Here is a 17,513-nt window from a genome sequence, read left to right as displayed (position 1 = left end):
AAAATATGTGGGAAGGAATCAGTCGATTTCATCGGCCCCAGTACTTAACTGGTACTTATTTTATCGACACTGAAAGATAATGTCGACTTCAGCGGCATTTGAACCCAGAAGGCATAAAAAAAAGAACCCGGCAAATGTCTCTGAACAGTTTGCCCGGTGCGCTACCGACTCTGCCAGATCGTCACATCCAGTCAGATGTAATAATCTACACTATTAAATGTTGAAAGTATCCACACCGCCTAATTATTACTAATTAATTAATTGCCTTTTCCTTCGCTATATTAATTATGATAGCACTTACTTGACTGTTGTTTTCCGTGCAGATCATTAACAGTTTTTCACTGACGTCATTAAGTACACCGACGCTAACTGGATTCATTTTAATCCATGCCATTGGCTGATTTTAGTTATGGCGAATATTAAGGAAATAGCTTCCGGTCAAAAATCTTAGTAACCTCTTTATATATATATACATACATGCATACACACACAGACACACACACACACACACACACACACACACACACACACATACACACGCACATATATATATAGGTGTGTGCGCGCGCGCGTGTATGTATGTATGTATGGATGGATGTATGGATGTATGTGTGTATGTATGTATGTATGCATGTATGTATGTAGTATGTATGTATGTATGTATGTATGTATGTATGTATGTATGTATGTATGTATGTATGTTTGAATGTATGTATGTAAGTATGTATCTACGTATGTATGTATGTATGGATGGATGTATGTATGTATGTAGGTTTGTATGTATGTATGGATGGATGTATGTATGGATGTATGTATGTATGTATGTATGTATGTATCTATCTATCTATGTATGTAGTATGTACGTATATATGTATATATGTATGTATGTATGTATGTATGTATGTATGTATGTATGTAGGTTTGTATGTATGTATGGATAGATGTATGTATGTATGTATGTATGTGTGTGTTCTTTTATTCTTTTACCTGTCTCAGTCATTTGACTGAGGTCATGCTGGAGCACCGCCTTTAGTCGAAGAAATCGGCTCCAGGACTTATTCTTTGTAAACCTAGTACATATTCTAACGGCCTCCTTTGCCGAACCGCTAAATGATGGGAACTAAACACACCAACATCGGTTATCAAATGACGGTGGGATGACAAACACAGACACACAAACATATACATACATATATATATATATATATATATATATATAATATATATATATATATATATATATATATATATATATACACACACACACGACGGGCTTCTTTCAGTTTCCGTCTACCTAATCCACTCTCGAGGCTTTGGTCGGGCCACGCAGTGGGACTGAACCCGGAACCATGTGGTTGGGAAGCAAGCTTACCACACAGTCACGCCTGCGCCTCTGTGTGTGTGTGTGTGTGTGTGTAAACCCTTATCCACAGATCAAACGGCTGACTTTTACTGCGCTAACTGCCCAGTAAGCACAAAATATGCCTATTGTTTTAATCGTTCTCGCTAACAAAGATGAGATTTACTCACAAACATCAGAATCAAAGAATTTTACTAAGTTCTAATTTCTTGAAATTAATCTCCGCTTCCCTTTGTGAGCAACGATTGCTGCTTGGTTCTTATTTTCTTTCTCCAACCAAGAATGCTTCAATTAAAATACTTTTGCGTAAGCCAGTCAATACGCCAACACTTGCATTACCCGGAGTCGTCTTCAAACCACATTCCATACCACTCGAGCGAATGACTGAGTCTCTATGCGGTCATTTGACCCACTAAAAATAGCAGCCAAATTATCTTTAAATCACATCATGCAATTTTTTTAAAGTGGAGTGTTGGGGTGCATTGGATAATGCAGTCTGAGATAAACGGCCTTAAAATAAATAACGGGAAAGTTTACGAAAATAAACAAAAGACGAAGGCAGGTGGAGTACAAACAAACAAATGTATTAGTGGAAGCACTCCGTCGGTTACGACGACGAGGGTTCCGGTTGATCCGAATCAACGGAACAGCCTGCTCGTGAAATTAACGTGTAAGTGGCTGAGCACTCCACAGACACGTGTACCCTTAACGTAGTTCTCGGGGATATTCAACATGACACAGAGAGTGACAAGGCCGGCCCTTTGAAATACAGGTACAACAGAAACAGGAAGTAAGAGTGAGAGAAAGTTGTGGTGAAAGAGTACAGCAGGGATCACCACCATCCCCTGCCGGAGCCTCGTGGAGCTGTAGGTGTTTTCGCTCAATAAGCACTCACAACGCCCGGTCTGGGAATCGAAACCGCGATCCTATGACCGCGAGTCCGCTACCCTAACCACAGGGCCATTGCGCCTCCACAAATGTATTAGTATAGCACTCAGGAATAGAAAAAGAAAAAGTCTTTTACGTTTCGAGCCTACGCTCTTCGACAGAAAGATACACAGAAAAAAAGAAGGAGAGAAACAAGGAGAGAAAAAAGAGGAGAGAGAAAAAGGAGGGGAAAAAAGCAAGGAGAGAAAAAATAAATAATAAGATAGTAATAGCTAGAACGTCTCTGGTCATAGCTCTAATCGATCATGTAGGAAGAAAGACAATGTCAACTTGAGCAGTGTTTAAGCGTGAAATGCACAACGGCAAACTGAAATTTTCAATTATTGTCGTCGTCCACGTCATCGTTATCAACGCAATCGTCCGGCTACTATAACGAACGTCTGCAACCCTTTGATAATCAATTGTGACTTTGCGATAAGGTGACTAGCCCTAACCATCGGTGGGATTGGAATCTGTAAACGGGAATTGAACTCATAACGCAAAGAGCTGAAACAAACTGCAAAGCAGTTTATAATCATTCCGACGTTATAATAATTCCGCCAATCCACCACTTTGAAGTGGTACTTGATTTATCGATCCCGAAAAGATGAAAGAGAAAGGTAACCTCGGCGGAATTTGAACTCGTAGCGCAAATAGCCTGAACAGATACTACAAACACTTTATCTGACACTCTAGCGACCCTGCCACTTCGTTGCCTTAAATTCCATGTTATGTGGTTTTCAAGCGTTTACCGTCATTCGTTGTTCTTAATAATGAGTTCAAAATTTGACACAAAGCTAACAAGTTTAAGGGATTGGGGTAAGTCGAATACATCGATCCCAGTGCTCAACAAATACCTATTTTATCAACATCGAAAAGATGAAAATCAAAGTCGAATTTCGGCAAAATTTGAACGCAGAACGTAAAGAAATGCCGCAAAATATTTTTGTTCGACTCGCTAACGCTTCTAGCAGCTCAATGCTCATAATAATAAAAATATACAATAAATATTTACAATGGATATGATAAATAGCTATGTACACTAATTATTGTGGAGGTACATGGCCTAGTGGTTAGAACAGCGGACACGTAGTTGAGGGATCGCGGATTCGAATCTCAGACCGGGCGATGTGTGTATTTATGAGTGAAACACCTAAGCTCCGCGCGGCTCCGGTAGAAAGTAATAGCGAACTTCTGCTGACTCTTTCGCCACAACTTTCTCTCATTCTTTCCTCTTGCAGCTCACCTGTGACGGACCGGAGTCCCGTCCAGGTGGGGAACCTATACGCCAAGGAAACCGGGAAACCGACCCTTATGAGCCAGGCATGACTCGAGAAGGAACAAACAACAACACTAATTATTGAATTTCAAGTTGTACACCATTAATAGAAACAGTTGCTTTACCTTTCTGTGATCAGATGTATGCATAATCGAATGATCAGCTTTATTGGCTTCTGTTTGGGTCTGGGAGAAACATTCGACAGCAAATCTCAGTTCATGAAACTCGTTCGCGGCATAATTTGAACTCAGAACGGGAAATATCTAAGTAAGATACTGCAAGATACTTCACTTATGCCCTACCGATTCCGCCGTCCAACAAGAATAGTAGTAGAGTCGTCAGAACGTCGAGTAGAATGTCTTGTGCTTTTCGTCCCGGTTCTCTGGGCGCTGAATTCAAATCACGACGAGGTCAATTATTATAAAGATGTATAAATTTATCCTTTATTTATAGATCTTCAATTGTTAGTGTTTTCGATTATGTCTGTGGGGTTTTTTTTTTTTTTCGTGCTCAATTATTGAAAGTGTAACCTTCAGATTTGTTTGATTCTGTTAAGATATCGTGTTTTTCGATTTCATTCCATACTTATAACATTTAAACCGGCTAAATCCGATCCAAATATTCCACCTGTTAAATATTCAAACAACCTGATCTGGCCTCTCACACCTACCCAGCAATGCCATTCTAAAAATAACCAATCACGTTATCGAAATCTCGAAACTACGAGATAACGCATGATTAATTCAAAACAATGTGAATAAATAAGCATTACATTTGACAAAGTAATCTGAATGCTGAAGGGTTAAAGTGAAACACTTGAACACATGAAGTGACAAGCAGAATAATATTGTAATTGTTGGGTAGGATTTGAAGAAACATATATAAACTACCAACCTCTCAACTCTACCTCATGAAATCATGAGGTAGCCAACATGGGAATGTCTACGTAGTTGCTCTTCACGATTTGCCAGATCCCAACCAAATCTCCTTGAAATTACAGTCTAGTGTCTTAAAAAAGGAAGAACACATTGTAAAATGTAGTCCTTTTATGCAGAACGATGGCATATTCAAGGTTAGGATGTCTGCTCGACCAAGGTTCGCTTCGAGTTAAACAACTGCAATAACAGTATCACGATTTCAGTTCACAGTTGAAGCCGATTCCCTAAGTTTATCGACTTCGAAAGGACATGCCAATAATGTCGTTCACTTTGCTAGAAATAGCAACCATATCTCTTTCAAATCCCACTCTAACATCTTAAAACTAGAAAAGTACATTTGACTGGATAATCTCTGATATATAAATATACGGGGTGGTCTTAGGTGGGACATCTTTGGGGTTCGATCAGCGATGACCTAGAACAACGGTTCTCAACCGGGGTCCATTTAGCCCTTCATGGTCAATATAAGATTTTTGGGAGTCCACGCAACAAAATAGTAAATCAGAGATTCAAAATAGTATTTTAAAGGCTCCTGAAAATATTTTGCTTTAGATGTATGTATTCATATATATTTCAAGAAACAGCTGAGTTTCTTTCTCTAACATTTTACATAGTTCAACCTATACAAGTTAATGTGTGAAAGACAAAACAAGAATTTTGGAAGAAGTTTCTATAAAAATTTTAAACATCGAGTGACGATAGAAGTCTACCAGAATAAAATAGTAATCAAAGGTGACCACAGATTCTAAAATGGTCGAAAACCTTTGACCTAGAACTTAAAATAACAGCAAGTGACTGAGGGCTATTTAAAGGCAGAAATGGGTCGGTCAAGCTAGATATTGCAAAGCATCATGCCTGTTACTGTAGAGGTTTAGTCAATTCATTCGCTTTGTTAAGAGTTTCAAAGATATCTCACCCCTGTACGGGACCGGGCAAAGAAGTTATCTTTCACTCAGCACTGCCTTTTATCGCATATCAGATTTGTCGTAGAATAAAGTATTGTTTCCTCTTTGGTAAATAATGGCAGACTGTCTGATAGGAGAAACAATCCGTTGTTTGATATCGCCAAAGGTTTTCTTAATCTTCAGACAATGGTATTGGTGTATTGTTGTTGTTGTTGTTGTTGATCTTGCTGTTGTTGTTGGTGGTGGTGGTCAGTGCTATTTTTGGTAGTGATATACGAGTCGTGACTGTATTACGGTTGTCACAGTTGCTGGTGATGATGATGTTTGTCATCGCCGTGATGGTGATGATGATGATGATGATGATGATGATGATGACGATGACGATGATGATGATGATGATGATGATGACGATGACGACGATGATGATGATGATGATGAGATGATGATGATGATGATGATGATGATGACAATGACGATGATGATGATGATGAAGATGATGATGATGATGACGACGACGATGATGATGACGATGATGATGATGATGAATGATGATGATGATGATGATGATGATGATGATGATGATGATGAAGATGATGATGATGTTCATGGCGGCGTCTGGTCTGTTATTCTTGTGTGGGAGTATGAAGAAACTGATTAAAGCCGTTATTTGAGAAACTGGCAGGAAAGTGTGTGTGGTGTGTGTGTGTGTGTGTGTGTGTGTGTGTGCGCGAACATATATATATATATATATATATATATATATATATATATATATATATATATATATATATATATATATATATTTGTGGCTGTGTGGTAAGAAGCTTGCTTCCCAGCCACATGGTTCCGGGTTCAGTCCCTCTGCGTATCACCTTGGGCATGTGTCTTCTACTATAGCCTCGAGCCATCCAATCCTTCTGTGTGAATTTAGTAGACGGAAACAGAAAGAAGGCCGATGAATATATAAGTATGTGTGTGTGTGTCTTTGTGTCTGTGTTTGTCTCCTACTACTGCTTGACAACCGCTGTTGGTGTGTTTGTGTTCCCATAACTTAGCGGTTCGGCAAAACAGATTGATAGAATAAGTATCAGACTTTAAAATGACGTACTGGGGTCGATTAATTCGAGTAAAAATTCAAGGCGGTGCCTCAACATGACTGCAGCCTAATGACTGAAACAAGTAATATATACACACACACACACACACACACACATACACACACACACACACACACACACATATATATATATATATATAATATATATATATATATATATATATAGTCCAATTCAAAGAATTAAAAAACAGAGAAAAAAGAAAAAAAACGAACGTGAGGACGTGCTCAAGAAATATATTAATTCGACGCTCGGTGAAAGGAGAGAGTTGTTAAAGTTTCGAGCATAGTTCTTCATCGGAAAGGGATAAGTCCAAGGAGGAAGAAGGAAAAACACGGAAAAATCACCAACAATCCAAATGCGGTTACATTTCTGAAGTGACCGGAAGTGGAAGGAAAAAAAAAGATAATGGCGTCCGATATATATTTGACGACGTATATAAAACGATAAAGTTCCGGTTCTTGGATCAAATGTTGTGGGTTCATATCCTCACAAGTGACACTGTATATCGATGTCCAGGTTTCGTATTTGTTTAACTGTCAGCGTAAGATCTGTGAGAGGTGGAGATACGAAGAAACAATGCTTGTGTCAAAAACTAACGTTTTACGCTCTAACAACTGAGTTAAGGCGATTTCCTTATGGCTATGCAATAGCCGTACGGTCACCATAAGCCAACAGTAACGTTACTGTAACCTCTCATGCGGTCGGTTGGTCTTCTAGAAATATCAGCTAAACTCTTTTCAAATCATTTTAAACTAAAAATGTAAGACACGTTTGGAGGATGCTAAGCTCTTTTCGAACTTTGACAACGAAAGATCGAGCAGCTTTCAGGAAGTTAACTATTTCTGTATCACTAGGGATGCACTTTTAAGGCAATCTGAAAAGTCAGGTAAAAATGAAAAGGTAGCATAAAATTAGAGTTCATGAAAGAGATATCCTCAAAAGTCCGACGCACCCTCTGTGTGTTGTGTGTGTGTGTGTGTGTGTGTGTGTGTGTGAGAGAGAGAGAGAGAGAGAGAGAGAGGCGCGCGCGAATATAAAAAATAACACTGATATATCAGGACCCTGACTGCTAAGAATCTTTTTTCCAAAGCACGGACTCTATAGTTCGGTTAAGACAACTAGTCTAGGGGACGGTAAACTCTGCAATTTAAGACTGAACACCTGGAAGTTCTTGATCCAGTCATTCTATATGTCACACCAATGAAATTTTCTACGGTCGTTCTGTGTAATTTATGTCCACTCAAAATATATTCAACTGCACGCGTACTTTTTTTTATACACTACAAGCTTAGTTAACAGGTGTGTGTGTGTGTGTGTGTGTGTGTGTGTGTGTGTGTGTGTGTGTGTGTGTGTGCGTGTATGTGCGTGTGTGTGCGTGTGTGTGCGTGTGCGTGGTCACTATTTTATAAACTAATGTTTCTTGACTGTTTACTTCTAATGATGGGTCTTTGTGCCTGAAATATATAAAGGCTATTAAACGTTGTAAGAAGCTCACCGTTTCCACTATTTTGGTATTTTACTTTTCACACACACACACACACACGCACACGCACACACACACACACACACACACACACATATACATATATATATATTCTCCTCATTCCCTTTGTTTCTTTCCCGCATCTTCATTAACGTCTCCTGTTTTTGTCTCTTTCCTTCTGTTTCCCGAGGCGCTCACTTCTCAGAGCATCTGATTCCTGATCTCTCCTGCTCCTGTCTCTTTCCCTCTCTTCCATCAGACGCACAGCCCTTGCTTTCCCAGTCTCATCGATCCTTCTATTCGCATGCCTGTCCCGATCTTGGATAAATATTTCGTAAAGGACCCGTTCGTAGTTCGGTGTGAAATAATTTTTTCCATGGGTTTTTGACGAGTGCATTCAACGTATCTCACCTCCAAACCAACCACAAGCCACTTTCTTCCGGAAAATAAAGGGGAGGGATGATGGGGACCTTGGAGTTTCCCGGGAAACTGAGTTTCTCATCAATGGAGTTTTTTATTATGTGGGTTTTTTTTTCTTTTCCAGGTTATTTCGCATGCTTTCAACGTGTGTGACATCGAAATCACGTATAAAAGGGTGATTTTCCCGCATAAAGGAAAGATTGAGCTGCTATTTCTTGCACACCCTGCTACCACGTAACAGCTATTTCGGGTCCTTTATCGCAAATAGTTGTTACGTAGTAGCAGAGTGTACTAGAAGTAGCTGCCAAATCTTTGGAAGTGAGATACGTTGAATGTACTTGAAAAAAATCTTATAGAAAAAAAAAACATTTCACACCGAGGTCACGAACGGGTCTTTTACGAAATATTTACCATATTTTTAAAGTCATTTTCACTTTAAAATATTTTTAAATATGCCAGAAAATTTTTTCTAAAGGTATTCACTTGAAAAAAATATATTGTCTGTTTAAAGAAAGCTAAAATATAAATACTGTATCAACAACTTACATTTTTGAAATCACATTCACTTAAAAATATTCCTAAATGATTAAAGTATTGTGTTTAATATCATAATGTGTCTTTCAGGGTTAAGTTATTTTCGGAGTACTTTTTCAATATTTTGGGGTATTTATACCCCACCCCCAACCTCCGATATCCCAACAACGAGTAGTCCGATTTACACGAAACTTGTTTTATTCCGTTTGTATTCACATTTCAGGGGAACCTTAATTCATAGTATTTTCCCATTATGCGCCAGTTTGGTTGTGTAACATTGCAAGCAAGCAAGATTGAAGTTCATTGTTAATATAATATAAATATATACACACACAACCGGATTAAATAAATCCATATATAGTGCATTAAATTTATATTTACGTGTGTGTGTGTGTGTGTGTGTGTGTGTGTGTTATTGCTTTGGTGCAAAAGCAGTACTTGCGGGATGATAGAAACTGACAAAAATGCATATGCATTTGTAACGTCGCCCACAGCTGCTTTCCAGAATGATCTTTGAAGAAAGAAAAGAAGGTATGCTGAACGAAGTAGAATACTTGATGGATGTTTTAAAATATTAAAACTGTGTTGCTACTAGGAAATATATTTAGTCGTAGATAGAAGACGCTCCGCGCGTGTCTTATTACAAAGCTATGCAGCTATGTAAATATTAAAGTGTGTTATGGAAAAATTTCCTAAGATTAGTCCAGTCTTTTTCGTGACTGTTATACCTTGTGCGTGTGTCAGAGTACTACGTTCCACAATGGCGCACAAGTTACGTGCACGTGACCTTCTCGCGAAGTTTCTAGACCAGTGTCTGTGAATTCACAGCATTACACCATAACCAAAGTCGTGCATATAAAAATTTCTCTCTGTGGTGATTGACATATTTGTATTTCCCTATTTGGGCAGTTTAATTATTGATAAAGCCGTCCGAGCAGCGAGAGAAGCCTAAACACTACAATCCGTTGTTTTACTCTCCATTTTCATAAACTTCCCGTATAAGGGAGGAAAGCATGTTATAATTATTTATAATAGTTTATTTGTTTTCTTCCTTATCTCAAAAGTATTATCATAGGGTGACTGAAGATGTCATGTTTTCATTCATTTAATATTTAAAATATTTAGCATTTCCTACTTAAAATATATCTAAAATATTTAATATTTTCTGCTTAAAATATACTTAAAATATTTAATATTTCCATGAGCCATCCATTTCTGTACGTCGCATGTCTCCAACATGGAATAATAGAGCAGTTGATAGTAAGCTAAATAATCATGTTATTCAGGGAAATAATTTCATTTTGAATTTAGGAGATAAGAGGAAGAAGAAACACAAACGAAATAGAAACAGAAATTCAAAAAAATAATAATAATTTACCACAGAATCATAAATTTCTTGACTGCATAAGTGATGTAGATAAATTATTTAATGACTCCTTCAGGGAATCAAAACGGGTCCGTAGTTTGGGCTCCTTATGAAATACTACTCGCCCGCTTTTTGCCTCTTATCTTTGTTCTATAAATCTCTAATAAAATCTACTTCTTGGAACTAGGTACTAGAATAATTTTGACAATGGAATACGGTAACCTGTTTCGGAAACTTATTTTGCTGGTACTTCATTTACAGACTTCCGAGAAGAGAGATCGTGTCATGTAAAGTTACTCTCACATTGAAATATTGGTTTCAAATTTTGGTCCAAGGCCTTCAATTTCGGTTGGGGGGTAAGTCGATTACATCGACCCCAGGGATCAATTGGTATATATTTTATCTACCTCGAAAGGACGCAAGGCAAAGTCGAATCTGAGCTCAGAACATAAAGACGGACTAAACGCCGCTAAGCATTTTGCACGACGTACTTATCGATTCTTATTTCTTTACTGCCCACAAGGGGCTAAGCATAGAGGGGACAAACAAGGACAGACAAAGGGATAAAGTTAATTAGATCGACCCCAGTGCATAACTGGTAATTTATTTATCGACCCCGAAAGGATGAAAGACAAAGTCAACCTCGACGGAATTTGAACTCAGAACGTAGCGACAGACGAAATACTGCTAAGCATTTCGCCCGGCGTGCTAACGTTTTTGCCAGCTCGCCGCCTTGTTAAATATTGCAATATATTAAGTACTGTAAGGCGACGAGCTGGCAGAAACGTTAGCACGCCGGGCGAAATGCTTAGTGTTATTTCGTCTCCCTTTACGTTCTGAGTTCAAATTCCGCCGAGGTCGAGTTTGTCTTTCATCTTTTCGGAGTCGATAAATTAAGTACAAGTTGCGTACTGGAGTCGTTCAAGTCGACAGTCCCTCTCGCCCAAAATGTCGGGCCTTGTGCTCTAGAGTAGAAAAGTATATATTAGGTACTGCGTTCTACTGTATGTATCATCAGATTAGTACACTGCTTAGACCTCCTCAATTATTATGCTCCACAGTCGAAATATACAGTTGGTATATGCCATTTAAAACACATAAATGTATGATAGAGTGCTCTCTTGACGTGTTTGTTTTTATATAAATAATGCTAAGTCAACGAGGGAACCTCTACGTAGTCGCTCGGTCTGTGAAAGATAACAGTTAATCTTCCTCAAATCATTACTCACGCACATTAAGCAGAGGTTCTGATATATATATATATATATATATATATATATATATATATATATATATATATAAACACAGATGACAATCGCTAAGACCCCTTTTATCATAGATCTGACTGATCAGGGTAACATGGGATTAGATAACAGAAACGTACACAATGCGACAGGTGTGCCAACAAAATATGCATTGTACCCATGCAGTATGTCTGTACATATAGAAAACCAAAAACATCAGGATGTAAACAAAAATGAAATTTTAAAAATGATTCTCCGTCAGCTACGACGATGAGAGTTTCAGTTGATCCGACCAACAGAACAGCCTGCTCGTGAAATTAACGTGCAAATAGCTGAACACACCACAGACACGCTTACCCTTAACGTAGTTCTCAGGGGGATTCAGCATGATACAGAAAGGTTGGCCCTTTTGAAATACGGGTACAACTCATTTTTCAGCTGAGTGGACGGGAGCAACGTGAAATAAAGTGTCTTGCTCAAGGACACAACGCATCACCAGGAATTGAACTCACGTTCTTGCGCTCATGAGATGATTACCCTAACCACCAAGCCACACGCTTTTATGAAATTTTAAAATACTAATTTAATTATTCCTGTGTAGCTGTTGTAGCCAGCAAAAGTCTAATTCTTGCTGCGGTATGGGGGGGGGCTCATGTGCTTCAAAGACCCCGAGAACTAGGCCAGTGAAGTCTACAGGTAAAAATGGTTTTGCGTAGGGTCATCTACCTAGTAAAAAGCAAAGTTACAGAAGGCTCGATGACAATTCAAAAACCAACAAGACCTGGGAGAAGAAAGCCTTGCCCTCAGGAAGACAAATAAACCGTCAAGGGAGGCAGAAGAGGAGGTGCATAAAAATAGGTGGAGACGGAATGCTGGAGCAGAACTGAAAGAGCACGGGTCCAACCGGAGAGAAGCTGGAAGGGCAGCCCTGAGTAGAGAGCATTGGAGAAAAGTCGTGGGTGATCTGTGTTCTATAGTAATGGTTCCCAAACCTTTTCGGGCGGCCACCCACTTGGTACCCAAACCACATTCCTAGCGTCACCCTCCTCATTCACCACCACAAACATAGACCACTTTCAGCATCAAATTCAAAACAATTGTTTTTTCACAAATAAAACTTAACCTAAAAACCTCATTATTTTGTTGCTTTTACATCCATCACCTGCCCTCTTTGGCCACCCTGTTACCGCCCCCACTGTTCTTCAGCACCCACTGGATCTTTTCACCGCCACCAGAGGGGCGAGAAGGACTAACGTAAATACATGAATTGTTACATATGAGCATACTTGCCAGAGGGTTGCACCAAAGCTGACTGAGTTGTACATGCATCTCGTGTTAAATAGTATAATAATAGAGGAAATATAGAAGTAAAAAGGTAAATAAAAGGAAAAACTGTATTCATAATTCTTAATGTTGTCTGAGTTCGAATTACACCGAGGGTGATTAAAGTTTCATAGTTTCGAATTCATAAAGAAAGTGTCGATCAAATACTGGAGTTTATTATAATTAACTTAATCCGCTCACTAAATACGTTGTGTTATGATGAATTCTCATTCGATTTCGACCAAGTACGCTGAATCGTTCGATCAGCTGAATGTCGGACTCATTAAAATAACGTTTAAATGGTTGAGTATTCCGCGCTCATGTGTATCCTAAACGCAATTCCCAAACCGATATCAGTATGATATAAATATATGACCAAACAAGTCCTTTCAGTTACATACACAGTCTGTCCGAGACAGAGTTTCCTACAGCTTTCATCCAATTGTTTCACTCACAAAGCTTATGTCGACCTGCGGCTCTTGTAAAGATATTTTCCCCAAGATGCTCTTGCAGAGGGATCGAACGCAGAATCTCATCGCAAAGCGAACATCCGAACTACTCCGCCATCACCGAGTACTGACATGGCAGTACATATCTAAGAAATTGCAATTTGATTGCTACTAATCATTTGCTTAGCGGTATTTCGTCTGCGTTACGTTGTGAGTTCAAATTCCGCCGAGGTCGACTTTGCCTTTCATCCTTTCGGGGTCGATAAATTAAGTACCAGTTACGCACTGGGGTCGATGTAATCGACTTAATACCTATGTCTGTCCTTGTTTGTCCCCTCTGTGTTTAGCCCCTTGTGGGTAATAAAGAAATAGGTATTTCGTCTGCCGTTACGTTCTGATTTCAAATTCCACCGAGGTTGACTTTGCATTTCATCCTTTCGGGGTCGATAACTTAAGTACCAGCTACGCACTGGGGTCGATGTAATCAACTTAATCCCTTTGTCTGTTCTTGTCTGTCCCCTCTATGTATGTTTGGCCCCTTTTGGGCAGTAAAGAAATAACTAATCATTTGTGTTAATTAATGATTGACAGTATTTAGACATATACATTTTCTCTTTCAATTAAAAATATACAGCCATTCACATTAGATTTATTTGTCATCCCACGCCATGACTAAATGCACCACGTGCGTTTTAAACGACTCACATTACAGATTATTTGGCTCAGGCGAGGATTTGGTTGTTATCGTTACCACGTGAGTAGAGACTAAGGTTTTTAAGGTATTTTGGACAGATCAGATAGTCTGCTTCCTTGTTTATGTATTGGGGAAGATCAAAAAGATATGATACACACACACACACACACACACAGCACACACAACACACGCACACACACACAAAACACACGAACACACAAACACACAAACACACACATAAATACACGCGCACGCACACACACATGCATGCATAATTACATATACACATGCATATATATATACGTATGTATGTATATATATATATATATGTGTGTGTTTGTGTGTGTGTGTATGTGTGTGTGTGTATAATATATACATATATAAATACATATACATATATATATATGTATATATATATGTATGTATGCATATATATATATATATATATATAATATATATATATATATATATTAATATATATATATATTAATATATATATATATATATAATATATATATATATAATATATATACACCCCTTTCATTGCAATGCTTCCCTTACTATACACTCGTTACTCCCCTTCCCGCATTATTTATCCGACAAGAGAGGAAGATCTTAAGATAATCTATTGAGGTTTTTCTGTAGAATTAAAAATCACTTTTAAATCAGTGAATGCCCTTATTTCGCACGTATACACACACACACACACACACCACACACACACACACACACACACACACACACACATACACACACACACACACACACACACACACACATACGCATAAATGATAGGTATGTGTGTATGTATGTTTTTCTGTATAGTGTATTTGTGCATATGTGTGTGTGTGTGTATGCGTGTGTATAAAATAAAGAGACAAAGACAAAAAAATTTCTCATATTTCCTCGAGACAGAAAGCAGCTGATAGTTGTGTAATGATTAATATTTCATGATAGTACTAGCAGTATCGCCCGGCGTTGCTCGGGTTTGTAAGGGAAATAACTATATAAGCATTTTTAGAGAGTTATAGCCAAAATATAGCAAAAAAATGCATTAAAAATGGAAAAAAAATTATGGTAAATTTTTTTTTTTAAATCGTTAACTCATCGTAGACATTTTTAGAGAGTTACTTCCCTTATATAATAGCGAAAAAATGCATTAAAATGGGAAGAAATGATGGTAATTTTTTTTTTAAATCGTAGACTCATCGTAGACGCGCGCTAATACCCAGAAGGGCTCGATATGAATCATGACTATAAGATACCCGGTTTTGGTTAAACTGCACCGCAAAATGTGGGAGTAGTTAGGAATCTAAATCGTAGGAGACAGACACACAACCTCACTTTTATATATAAAGATATAGATTTCCCAGTCGATATGAAATAAAGTTCTGGGACGTAATGATGAATAACCAAAGTTGTAACTTTTGGTTTTTCCAAAATACTTATTCTAAAATTAAGACAAATGTAGAAGAATAATACAGCGATCACGAGCCAATTGCTGAACAATTGCTCTTCCTTTACTTAGACATCCGACCTTGACAACAACTTACCACTTTTCTTTTTTTTTTTCTTTTAAGCACTCCGTCGGTTACGACGACGAGGGTTCCGGTTGATCCGATCAACGGAACAGCCTGCTCGTGAAATTAACGTGTAAGTGGCTGAGCACTCCACAGACACGTGTACCCTTAACATAGTTCTCGGGGATATTCAGCGTGACACAGAGAGTGACAAGGCTGGCCCTTTGAAATACAGGTACAACAGAAACAGGAAGTAAGAGTGTGAGAAAGTTGTGGTGAAAGAGTACAGCAGAGATCACCACCATCCCCTGCCGGAGCCTCGTGGAGCTTTTAGGTGATTTCGCTCAATAAACACTCACAACGCCCGGTCTGGGAATCGAAACCGCGATCCTACGACCGCGAGTCCGCTGCCCTAACCACTGGGCCATTGCGCCTCCACCGCTTTTCTAACAATACACAAACCAGAGAGACTAAAATAAGGAAGGACTCGAGATCGCCCGCCCTGAGCTGAAGACCGTTCCCAAACCACCCCTTCATGAAAATAACAATAAATTAGTGAAAATTATCTGACCCCACCCCCACCCACCCAACCACATATCAAATATTAGATTTTTGCCCATCTTCCTCTTCATAAATTGATAAGACAACACAGTTTGTATCCATATCATTTTTCTTTCGACAAATGTAAAAGATTAACACTATCTTAATGGTGGCAGTTTATCCGCTCCCTTTTCACTCATCACGAGCCTTCCTTTCCCGCTCCTCCACCCCGCTTCAGGAGAAACATTGCTCTACTTCAATGGTTCTCAACAGGGATCCATATGGCCCTTTGTGGTGGTAGTGGGGAGGCATATAAGATTCTGTTGTTAAAATTTATCTCCGCAGGAGTGGCTGTGTGGTAAGTAGCTTGCTTACCAACCACATGGTTCCAGATTCAGTCCAACCGCGTTGCACCTTGGGCAAGTGTCTGCTTCTATAGCCTCGGACCGACCAAAGCCTTGTGAGTGGACTTGGTAGACGGAAACTGAAAGAAGTCCGTCGTATATATATATATATATATATATATATATATATACTCTTTACTCTCTTTTACTTGTTTCAGTCATTTGACTGCGGCCATGCTGGAGCACCGCCTTTAGTCGAGCAAATCGACCCCGGGACTTATTCTTTGTAAGCCCAGTACTTATTCTATCGGTCTCTTTTGCCAAACCGCTAAGTGACGGGGACGTAAACACACCAGCATCGGTTGTCAAGCAATGCTAGGGGGACAAACACAGACACACAAACACACACACACACGCATATATATATATATATACATATATACGACGGGCTTCTTTCAGTTTCCGTCAACCAAATTCACTCACAAGGCTTTGGTCGGCCCGGGGCTATAGTAGAAGACACTTGCCCAAGATGCCACGCAGTGGGACTGAATCCGGAACCATGTGGTCGGTTAGCAAGCTACTTACCACACAGCCACTCCTGCGCCTATATATATACAACGGGAAAGTTTACGAAAATAAACAAAAGACGAAGGCAGGTGGAGTACAAACAAACAAATGTATTAGTATAGCACTCAGGAATAGAAATAGAAAAAGTCTTTTACGTTTCGAGCCTACTCTCTTCGACAGAAAGATACACAGAAAAAAACAAGGAGAGAAAAAAAAGAAAGGAAAAAAAGGAGAGAAAAAAATGAGTGTAGGAGCTAGACGTCACCGGCTGTGTAAACAAACTGAAGTACGAAAACAAACAAGTTAAATACGCAAACGAAAATAGAAAACAGGACACGTAAACGGGGAACGACCCTTCATCAGTTGTCGGCTGTCTATCTACTCCTCATTTCGAGCATTCATCGACAATATGAGTCTTCAAAAACAGTTCCTCCCATAAATTCCAAAAACAAATTTTGGATTTATGGAGGGTCAGTGTTGGGAACAAAAACAGGACAGTGGA

The 17,513-nt window shown here is 38.9% G+C and overlaps 1 long non-coding RNA gene across 1 annotated transcript in view; it reads left to right on the top strand.

Moving 5' to 3' along the window:
- Positions 1-17,501, top strand: part of LOC118761617 — an 18,695-nt gene extending 1,194 nt beyond the window's left edge. Inside the window, exons 2-3 of the long non-coding RNA XR_004997510.1 lie at positions 5,321-5,326; positions 17,337-17,501. This is a non-coding gene — a long non-coding RNA (uncharacterized LOC118761617). The remainder of the gene's footprint in view (positions 1-5,320; positions 5,327-17,336) is intronic.
- Positions 17,502-17,513: the final 12 nt, after the last annotated feature.

The sequence above is a fragment of the Octopus sinensis genome, unplaced genomic scaffold (genome assembly GCF_006345805.1).
Source record: "Octopus sinensis unplaced genomic scaffold, ASM634580v1 Contig15758, whole genome shotgun sequence".
In the NCBI taxonomy this organism is placed as follows: Eukaryota; Metazoa; Mollusca; class Cephalopoda; order Octopoda; family Octopodidae; genus Octopus; species Octopus sinensis.
This window is presented reverse-complemented; position numbering and strand designations above follow the sequence as displayed.